Source organism: Marmota monax, unplaced genomic scaffold (assembly GCF_021218885.2).
Source record: "Marmota monax isolate L192 unplaced genomic scaffold, Marmota_monax_Labrador192_F-V1.1 WCK01_AAM20220418_F8-fsc00057, whole genome shotgun sequence".
In the NCBI taxonomy this organism is placed as follows: Eukaryota; Metazoa; Chordata; class Mammalia; order Rodentia; family Sciuridae; genus Marmota; species Marmota monax.
In genome coordinates, this window is record NW_026693933.1 from 8,925,765 (window position 1) to 8,937,353 (window position 11,589).

Below are 11,589 nucleotides of genomic sequence, written 5' to 3' on the forward strand. Positions count from 1 at the left end.
TTGCTGCAGATGCAATTAAGGCATGGAAGACTTTACAAGGACATGGAGGTTTACAAGGTCAATTATCTAAGGTAATACAAGGAGCTAATGAACCTTATGCTGAATTTGTAGATAGGCTTATTCAAACAGCTACCAGAGTTTTTGGGAATACAGAACAAGCAATGCCATTACTAAAACACCTGGCTTATGAGGAAGCGAATCGTTGGTGCAGAGATATCATTAGACCATGGAAACATGAAGATTTAAACACATATATTAAATTATGTAGAGACATTAATGAACAAGAGCAAGTCGTGGCAGCTGCAGTAAAACAGGCTTTAGATGCCAGAGACATTAATGAACAAGGGCAAATTGTGGCAGCTGCAGTAAAACAGGCTTTAGATGCCAGGCCAAGAACATGCTACAATTGTGAACAAACAGGACATTTTAAAAGGAATTGCCGCATTGGCGGAGGGTTTAACAAAACTAGGTATCAAAGGAGTAGAATACCAGGTATTTGCCCACGATGCCGTAGAGGGAGACATTGGGCTAATGAATGCTATTCTCAAACCACCATAGAGGGTACTCCATTATCAAAAAACTAACAAGGACCAGGTGTTTATCCACGATATCGTGGAGAAAGGCATCGGGCTCCATTGCCAAAAAATGGACAGGGGGGCCCAATGCTCCGGGTCCCAAAACCACAAATATACGGAGCACTGGAGGAACCCAGCAACCCCATCAGGGTAGTGCCCAGGACACATTGTCCATCAGATCCCTCATCAGACAAACCAGAGGGAGCGCAGGGTTGGACATCTGCGCCTCCGCCAGAGCAGTACTAACTCCAGAGATGGGAGTTCAAATCATTCCCACAGGGGTGAAAGGACCTCTTCCCAAAGGAACAGTAGGCTTATTATTGGGACGCAGCTCTTCTACTCTAAAACGACTTATGATAAGTCCTGGGGTAATTGATCCCGATTATGAAGGTGAAATAAAAATTATAACCAGTTCTCCAAAGGGTATATCAGTAATTTCACCAGGAGATAGAATAGCACAGTTACTAATAATACCCAGCCTACATGATAAATTTTCTAGTCGTGCTGTAGAAAGAGGTTCCAAGGGATTAGGCTCCACAGGTGTAGATTGGGCTATGCTTTCTTTAAATTTAGATTCTCGCCCCATGCTAAAACTAAATATTCAAGGACATGAATTTAATGGGCTACTGGATACAGGTGCAGAACTTAGCATCATCTCTCGTCAAGAATGGCCAAAACATTGGCCATTACAACAAGCCACTCAAACGCTTCGAGGCCTAGGAGTGGCGACTAATCCCCATAGAAGTGCAATGGTATTAGATTGGAAGGATCCTGAAGGATGTGAAGGAACTATACAGCCATATGTATTGGATCATCTTCCCGTAAATTTATGGGGATGAGATGTCCTAGATCAATTAGGTTTGACATTAACAAATAACATCAACCAAAATGCACCCACTATTATGACTAGACAAGGTTTTAGGAAAGGAAAAAGATTAGAAAAACAAGAACAAGGTATAGCAGCACCAATACAAATAGATCAAGGAACAGACAGACATGGGTTGGATTTTCAGAAAGGGCCACTGAGACAATAAAAATTACTTGGAAATCAGAAAGACCAGTATGGGTTCCTCAGTGGCCCCTGACTAAAGAAAAGATACAAGCAGCCCATGACCTGGTCAAACAACAATTAGCGGAAGGACATATACAACCTTCTGTATCTCCCCATAATACTCCCATTTTTGTCATCAAAAAGAAATCTGGTAAATGGAGATTATTGCAAGATTTAAGAGCCATTAATAATGAGATGGTTATTATGGGACCTGCTCAATCAGGGATTCCTCAGTTGTCTGCTTTGCCAAAAACCTGGTATGTTTTAGTTATAGATATTAAAGATTGTTTTTTTTCAATTCCAATTCATCCTGAGGATAGTCCACGTTTTGCATTTACTATCCCTGCACTGAATCATGAAGGTCCTGATCAGAGATATGAATGGAAAGTACTCCCTCAAGGGATGGCTAACAGCCCAACTATGTGTTAAATTTATGTTAACAAAGTAATCCAGCCACTTAGAAATCAAAATCCTGAACTACAAATATTTCACTATATGGATGATGTATTATTAGCACACAAAGATAAAAACACATTGCTAGAATGTTATGCCACACTTACAAACTTATTAAAAAATTATAATCTAGAGATAGCAATAGATAAAGTACAATTAAATTTTCCAATTAATTATTTAGGAGTTCTATTATCCTCAACCATGGTCCGTCCACCAAAAATTCAAATACGAGTAGATCAACTCAAATCACTTAATGACTTTCAAAAGTTATTAGGAGACATAAATTGGATAAGGCCTTATTTAGGTATACCAACAGGAGAGTTGGGACCTTTATTTGATATCCTAAAAGGTCCATCAGATCCAAATTCACCCCGAATGTTAACGCCTGAAGCAAGAAAGGCATTAAAAATCATTGAAACATAAATGGAAAATATGCATTTGGATAGAATTGATATAAGTTTGCCTTTATTATTTATTGTACTACCAACAAAAAATATTCCTACAGGAGTATTTTGGCAAGAAGGTCCATTATTATGGATACATTTATCTTATTCTCCTAACACTATTCTTACTAGGTATCCTGAGGCTGTAGGACAGTTAATACTCAAAGGAATAAAAGCAGCAAAGGGAGTGTTTGGAATTTCTCCCAATAAAATTATTACTCCATATACTATGAATCAAATTGATGAGTTAGCTAATGAGTTAAATACTTGGGCAATAATCATGTGCAAATCTAATGTTTCATTTGATAACCACTTACCATCTAATCCTTTATTGTCTTTTTGGTCATTGCATCCTGTAATTTTTCCAAAAATGACAAGAAAAACACCTATCATGAATGCTCCAAATATATTCACTGATGGGTCAAATAATGGTACAGCAGCAGTAGTTACCCCTGATCAAACTTTTACATTTTTAGTACCCAAACAATCAGCTCAAAAGGTAGAGCTTAATGCAGTTTTACAAGCTTTTGTGATGTTTAAAGATTCTGTATTTAATTTATTTTCTGATAGTCAGTATGTAGTTAATGCTATAGTATCTCTTGAAGATGCTGGTAGGATTTCCCCTTCTTCTACTGTTTTCTCTTTGCTTTCCACTATACAAAGTCTAATCTGGGACAGAAAAGATCCATTCTTTATAGGACATATCAGGGCACATACAGGATTGCCTGGAGCCCTTAGTTTGGGCAATGATTTAGCAGATAAAACTACACATGACATACATATTTTCTCTACACTAGAAGAAGCTGTAAATTTTCATAAAAAGTTCCATGTCAATGCTAATACTTTACAAAAGCATTTTAAAATAACTAAGGAACAAGCTAGACAAATAATAAAACAATGTCAAAATTGTGTGACCTTTTTACCACAAGTTAATCTTGGAGTCAATCCTAGAGGATTGATACCTAACCATATTTGGCAGATGGACGTCACACACTTGCCAGAATTTGGAAAATTAAAATATTTGCATGTTACAGTTGATACTTCTTCTGGATTTTTGATGGGCTCCCTTCATGCAGGAGAAAAAACTAAAGATGTTATAGCTCATTGCTTACAAAATTTTGCCACTGTGGGTGTTCCAAAACAGTTAAAAACAGATAATGCCCCTGGTTGTACTTCTACCCCTTTTAAACAATTTTGCTCAACATTTGGCATTACTCATATAACAGGAATCCCATACAATCCACAGGGACAAGGCATAGTTGAAAGAGCTCATCAAACTATTAAAATGTACTTATTAAAGCAAAAAGAAGGAATTGGGAAGGGGTATATATTCCCCAAAGATAAACTTAAAATAACCCTTTTTACTCTAAACTTTTTAAATTTGGATTCATCAGGACTTAGTGCTGCGGAAAGGCATATGTGTCAAAAAAATGTACATAAGCCCAAGGTACTTTGGAAGGATATTCTAACAGGACAATGGAAAGGTCCTGACCCAGTAATTGTCTGGAGTCGAGGGTCTGTTTGTGTGTTTCCACAGGGAGAACAGCAGCCAATTTGGATTCCAGAGAGATTAACCAAGGTCCTGACCCAGTGATTGTCTGGAGTCGGGGGTCTGTTTATGTGTTTCCACAGGGAGAACAGCAGCCGATTTGGATTCCAGAAAGATTAACTAAAGCGATTTCTACAGACCAAAAAGAAGATGATTTGGCTCAAATCCATAACAACTGATATCCAAAACTCCAGTTTGGCTATTCTTACATCTGCAACAGAACCAGGATGCTTTTTTCAATATCTATTTTATTATTGCCCTTTGCCATATCATGAAGTTCTATTTTGTTTTTTGAGCTCATACAGACCTAGGTTAATGTTTTGCTGATCAGTTCTATTTTTTGACTATAGAGTTTTTAAACATTGCAATGGAGATTTCACCTGTAAAAAGTTATAATGCCTTTACTATAATGTTATGTGTTGTATGTATTATATTATGTGTGCACACTTGTGTTTTGTGTTATATGTTTGAATGTACGTATGTCCATATATCATATATGATGAGCGCTCATGATAAAATGGATCCAAAATTTTTTTTCACGTGATTTATATGGTTTAATTTAAATTGGGTAAACAACTGTTGAGGATTGTTTTAATATGTAAACAAAAAAGAAGGTTAACAGATCTGTTTGTTTACTTTCACCTTTCCTTTTCATTATATTTAATAATTCTCTTAAAGATAATGTAAATTGTTAAGAAAATTGTTTTCTTTTAGTGCCTTCTGTAATGTTACATAATTTTTTCTTTAGCCATTATTGCCAGAATTCCTATCTTCATCCCAGTGCCGGTGAAGACAATGTAAATTGTTAAGAAAATTGTTTTCTTTTAGTGCCTTCTGGAATGTTACATAATTTTTTCTTTAGCCATTATTGCCAGAATTCCTATCTTCATCCCAGTGCTGGTGAAGTCAAAGATAAAACCAATCTACAGCTTCTACAATAGCCATCACTGAACTGCTTGCAGAACTTGCCTGGACACATTGTGAGCTCACCTGTATGCATTGTGAACTATCTGTTGGTGCAGCGACTTGTGGTAGTGTTGGGGTATTTTTGCTGATGATGTCACCGGTGGTACAATTTTTCAAAGGAGCCCTCAATTGGCTTAATGTCATGGCATTTTGCATCCTCCTCTACTAGTGATGGTCTAAAATTTGGGGGCCAACAGAGGTGAGGCAAAGAACCTCACCCCCCCACTGGTGCAAAGGCCTATCCACAAGTATAGCTGTATGCTGGACCGGTAGTCAGTGACGGGTATGATCCAATTGCAGTGGTACCAACCTAAGACAGGAGGCTGACGCCTAGAGGTCAGTTCATCCGATGACGGGTAAGGACCATATGTTGAATTGGACTGCCTAACAGACACGGTCCCTAAGCCACATGCTTGTTGTTTAAACAGAGAGGGGGAGATGTTGAGAGCCACAGCCGAAGGGGCCCCAGCAAACTTCCAGCTGCCAGCAAACTTCCAGCTGCCGGCTGATGATTGGCTCACAGCGGCCCCAGCAACATCTAGCTGATTGGCTCCTCGGCCCCAGAAACATCTAGCTGATTGGCTCCTCTGCGGTGATGCTCATTGGGCTGTTTCCCTGCCCTTTCAGACCACGGAGCTGCTCATTGGGGGACTTTTTTGGCTCCGCCCACGTGACCCAGCCAATCGGCCTCAAGAGCAGGAGGATTGTGGGAGGTGGAGAGAAGCTTGTGTGGGAGAGAGAGGCTTGTGGAAAGCCGGTGGTGGCAGTTGAGGCTCTGAGGGTTTTTCCTGAGAGGCTGTTTTGTTTGGCATGTGTGGTTCTAAAAATAAAGTTAGTTTCTTTTGACAAGTGGCTCCTGATTGTGCCCAGCCAGACTGTGGCATTTCCACTGTCTTCTCTCTCTAGAAAGGCCCTACCTCCTTTTTCACAGAGAAAATAGATGTTACCAATGGGGACATTGGCCACTGTCATCTGCAATCCAAGCCAGCCCTCCATATTTGTTAGATTTGAGAGATTTACCTCACAGTATTCCATCTCTTCCTGCATCCCTGGTCTCCATGAAGTTTTCCATCTCTTCCTGCATCCCCTGGTCTCCATGAAGTCTCCCACAAAGGTTCACATAGGCTATAGCATCTCCTTGCTAGGAAGAAACAAATGCTCTTGTACTCATTTTCCAAAGCCTGGACCACCCTTGCTCCCTGCTTCCTTTAATGGCCACACTATATGTTGGTTTTGCTTGATCACTCTCCTCCTCCACCTAGTCATACCTCTGTCAGCCTATTTCAATTTGTCTCCCACCCCTCATCCCATGGGAACCATTCTTGCTAAGGTCTTAGTGCCAGCAAGCCCTCTTCAGAATCCCTTTTCAAGCTGACAATATCCCTGTGGCAGCTCCAGTTACTTCATCTTCTCAGAGTCAGTCAATCTCTTTCTCTGGGTTCCCAGTGAAATTCCCACTTCCTCTTACTGGCTGTGATTAGGACTAGAGGCCCATCATGGATTAGTCATGTATCTAGGGGAATATGATGCTGTGGTTGGCTTGGGCTGCAGAGCCCTGCCTGAAGGGCTGAGAGTGGAATAAGAGTCTCTTAAAAAATCCAGGTTCTATTAAAAAGAGAGAAAAAATTAAGGATGAGCCAATAGAAGAATAACACATATCTTACTATCATTTACATGCCAGCCTACATTTATTGATCTTTGTGTATCTCAATCTCTTAACAGTCTTCTACACAGCTATGTTTGTCAGTTCATTGCTATAACCAAAATATCTGACAATAATAATGTAGAGGAGGAAAGGTTTATCTTGCCTTATGATTTCAGAGGTTTCAGTGCATGGTTCATCAGCTCAATTGCTCTGGGCCTGAGGCGAGGCAGAATACCAAAGTGGTAGGGAGTGGTAGAGGAAAGTTTCTCAGCTCATGGCAGCCAGCAAATATGGAGAAACAGAGGAAAGGCCAGAGACAAGATACAGTCCCCAACAGCATGACTCCAGTGACCTACTTCCTCCAACCATGCCGTGCTTACAGTTTCTAACACCTCCCAGTAGTTCTTTCAGATTATTAATTAATCAAATAGATTAATCCACTGATGAGGTTAAAAGCCTCATGGTCCAATCATTTCCCAAAAGCCCTACCTCTGGATGCGGCTGCACTGGGGACCAAGCCTTTAACACATGAGCTTTTCAGAGACATTCCAGATCCAAACCATAGAAGCAGCCAAGTACACCCAATATATTAGGACTCTGTTACAAGTGAAGGAGTCCAACTCAACTGGCTTGATCACAGAAAAGATGGAGGTGGGTGATGTTTACTTATCTATTGGTATATGGGTCACATAATTAAAATTCAGGGTTGATGTATACTTTGGCAAAACTGGATACAGCATGTTTTGTTTTGGTTATGGTTTGAGTATGTCCCCCAGAGATTTATGTGATGGCAGCTTGTTCTCCAGTGTGCCTATGTTGAGATGATGGAAGCTTTAAAATGTGGGCTCCTAGTGCAAGGTAATTAGATCATGGGGGCTTATCTTAAGAAGAAATTAATATAATTCTCGGGAGACCTTGTCAGTTCCTTTGAGAGCTGGCTGTTAAAAAGGGTAAGTCTGACCCCTGAGTCTCTCTGATTTCCTGTCTCACCATGTGATCTTACCCTTCTTCAGGTACCATTTCCCTTTCTGCTTTGCCATATTCTCCACAACCAGAGGAGCCTTCACCAGAGGTTAAAACACCTGATCTTGAACTTTCAACCTCCAAAACTTGAGCACTTTATGCAATACCCAGCCTCAAACATTTGGTTATAAAATATATACAGTTCTCTCTCTCTCCCTCTCTCTCTCCTTCTCTCCTTCCCCCCTCCCTCCTTTCCTCCCTCTCTCCCTCCCTGCTTCCCTCCTCTTTTTCTCTCATCACTGGGTTGTCTTTCTTCTTCAGCAGGCTAGTGGTGGCAAATATGAGCACTAAAAGTTCATGTCTTTCTTTTTCCATGTCTCATTTTTACAGACAGCAATTCCAGAGAAAATAGAACAGATCCAACAAAAGTCCCAGAGATGCTGCCACCTGGACCAGCTTGGGTCATATGTCCTTCCCATATGTCTTTCACTGTGGCCAAAGTGAGTCTGATTGGCAAATCCAGGTGACCAGCCTAACCCTTGTAGTGGGAAAAGGTTATCTAGTCCCAGAATAGGACTATTGCCATATCCAGTCCCAGAATGGAAAAGGTGAGAGAGACCTGACAAAAATAGTAGTAATCTACTGAGATCTCTCTAGTGAACAGCTGCCATTCTTTTTATGCACCCAGTACTTTTGAACATCCATTCCATCTGAGTATCTACCACATGCAAACTAGAATTTTGGGGGCCTGGGTTGTAGCTTAGTAGTAGAGTGCTTGCCTAGCATGTGTGAGGCCCTGGGTTTGATCACCAGCAGCACATAAAACTAAATAAAATAAAGGTATTATGTCCATCTACAACTAAAAATATTTTTTCCCCAACCTCCCTTGCAGATGGAGTACAGGCACGTGACCGACATACAATGGCAAAAGGCTGAATTGGAAGCTCTTGAAGCAACAATGAAGGCAGGCTGCAGAATTCATTTTGACAAGGGTGAATAAGTGAGGCTGGGAGCACAGGCTGATCCAGGTTTGAAAGCTGGCAAGAATGAAGACTTGTACTTGGCTTCATTACTTTCACTTGATTTTACTTCCAAATCAGAAAGCAAGCAGGAAAGAGGAACCCTGTTCACTCACTGTAAAAGCTTGTAAAGCTTGTTCACTCACAGTAAAAGCTTGGAAGCCCAGGAGCCCTAAGAAAGAAATATTTCAGGCCAGAGATGTTCAGAACTTGAAGATCACTGCTCTTTATATTATTTTGGTGGAGGGAGGGAGGGGAGAAAACCATATGAGCACTTAAGTATCTCTCTCAAGGCTACCTTGCTGTGTAATCCAGGGGTTATAATCACACACTGGGGTATGCAGCATGCTAAGTGGCAGCCTAATGTTGCCTTATTCTGTGCAAGGAAATTCTTGTTGCATCACATTTTTGGATACCTGTGTTATTACTCTTACAAAGTCATTGACTTACTCCAGTTTGTCACACAGCAGACCCAGCCATGCCCACCCCAGTGGTGCCAGCTGTTTATCCAGTGTCCAAAGTTGGTAGAGTGGTATGACATCTTCTAACATGTTCTTTTTTACTTTACTGGCAAGAGGTGGATTCAGTTTTTAACACCCAAGAACTATGCCTAATAGAACCTCCTTGAAACACTCCTGGCTTTCTACTTTTCACATGAGAACAAGAAGGCTGGTAAGAAGGCAAGGTAGGCTGTTTCATCCTTACTGGAGTTCAGATCAACTGGATTAGGCCACCATTGTCACACATGTGCTCCATACCTCTTCTAAATGCTCCAGAACATTTTTAGTGAAAAGGTCAGGTTTATATGGAATGGAGGTCAGCAAATACACTCCATTCTTAGCTACAGGAAGAAACAGGGCTTTGCTTCTTAGGCAGATTTCTGGGCAGAATTAGTGAGGCTTTGAGATAACTGGAGTCTTAGTTCAATGGCTTCTCAATTATTTTCACCTGTTCAGAATAAATGGAACTCAATTCCATTGGGTTCTTTAGAAATAATAGTTTCTTTTCCTAACCCTTATCTACATTCTCCACGTACAGTGCTTATTTATAAATTAATTTCCTCCCATGTATTTATTCTGTTCTTTAAATTATGCTAAAATATAATTTATATACAGTAAATCACAGTGTGTGAAGTATGCCAAGTCTTGATGTACAAACTTGAGATACAGGGTATTTCCATCCCCCCAACATGTCCTCAGGACCTCTGTGGCCAAGGATCTCTCCCTCCAGTCCTGGACAACCACTGGTTTACTTTCTGTCACTAGAGATTAGATGACATGTTCTAGAGTTTTATATAGGACAAATCATGCAGTGTGTCTTTTTGCCTGGCTCCTTTCACTGGGAATAGTTGTTTTGAAAGTCATTCATGTCCTTATGTATAGTGCGCTGTTTTATGAGTTAACTGCTTAACTATTTATCTGCAGATGGATATTAGGTTCTTTTCAGGTTTTGACATTATTAATAAGGCTGCTACAGATATTTGTGTACAAATCTTTGTGTAGAGACTTTCTGTTTTACAAACTTGCACCTAAGTGAAAAAGAAACCAGCTTTTTACAAAAATTCCTGCTCTCCTCAAACTCTTTGGGTGCCCCCTGGGACCCTCTTTCTCCTCTTGTCCTTACTCTGACTACCCGCCAAGTGCTCCTAAGCATGGAAGCCGCAGCTGGGGTCTTGCTGGCTTTTCATAATAGGATGTGACTTTGGAAAACGCCACCACAATGCTGACTAATCCTGTGCCAGTCCTAGGGCATGGCTGAGGTTATGGCTACAGGGTAAGTTTAGTCCTGTTTGCTATAGAACTCCAACAGGGGACTCTGGGGGAGAACAGCACTTTTTAAAAGTCTTCTTGCCCCATTTTTCTTATTTTCAGTATTTCTTACACCTTAAAGCTATCCAGACCTCCCTGCAAGTCCCCACCAAATATCCCTCTCCTAACCCAGCCCTTGATGCCTGCCTCACACCTGACTTGTGCCTGATCTTCCTCCCCCCCTCCCACTTTTTTTTTGAACCCAAGGAACTTTACCACTGAGCTATATCCCATCCCTTTTTTCAATTTTTATTTTGAGACAGGGTCTTGCTAAGTTGTTCAGGCTGGACTTGACCTTGCAATTCTCCTACCTCATCCTCCCCAGTGACTAGGATTATAGGCATGTACCACCATGCCCAGTCTCTTTCCTCTTTCATTAGCAGCTCTCTGTTTCTAGTATATATCTTCTGGCTTCTCTCATTTCACCTGTCTGCCACCATTTAGAACTTCAGCTTACATTATAAGACCAACCAAACAGGCAGACTTGAACCTTCTGCACCAGTTAGGTTTGGCTGCTTATATATGAAAACCAAAATAACAGAAATTCAAGGAACAAAGCTCCTTTCCTTCCCCCATTCACAAAGTCCACAGGTGAGTGGTCCAAAACTGAAATGATGGCCATCAGAGAGACCCAGGCTCTCTCTACCTTCTGATCAGCCATCTTTGCACATGACATTGATCCTTAAGGATACCTTATAATTCAAGATGGCTACTGAAGAACCAGAGTCTTTTTAATATTCACTTTCCAGCCAGAGGGAGAAAGAGCACAATGGTAAAAAGGGAACACTTCTCAGCCCATTCAGCTCCTTGAAACTGCCTTGCTAAAAGCCACTTCTCCGTACCTCTTGTCTGGTAGAACTGACAGCACTATATCAAGCTACAAAGAAGGTTGGGTAGCAAATGGGAAAGGCATCCCCTAAGCTGTGGGCTTGGCTGCCCCAAAGGAAAATATGGTTCTATTAGGAAGAGAAGGATAAACAACAGTAGCTGTCAGTTGCAACCACCCCAGAAGGTAAGGGTTTGGTAAGGCATGGTCTGCCAAGGCAGAGCTAAGTGACCAAAGAGAATTCTCTTTAGAGAACAGGAGGAAGAGAGCCATTCTAGTCTTCTGATGAAA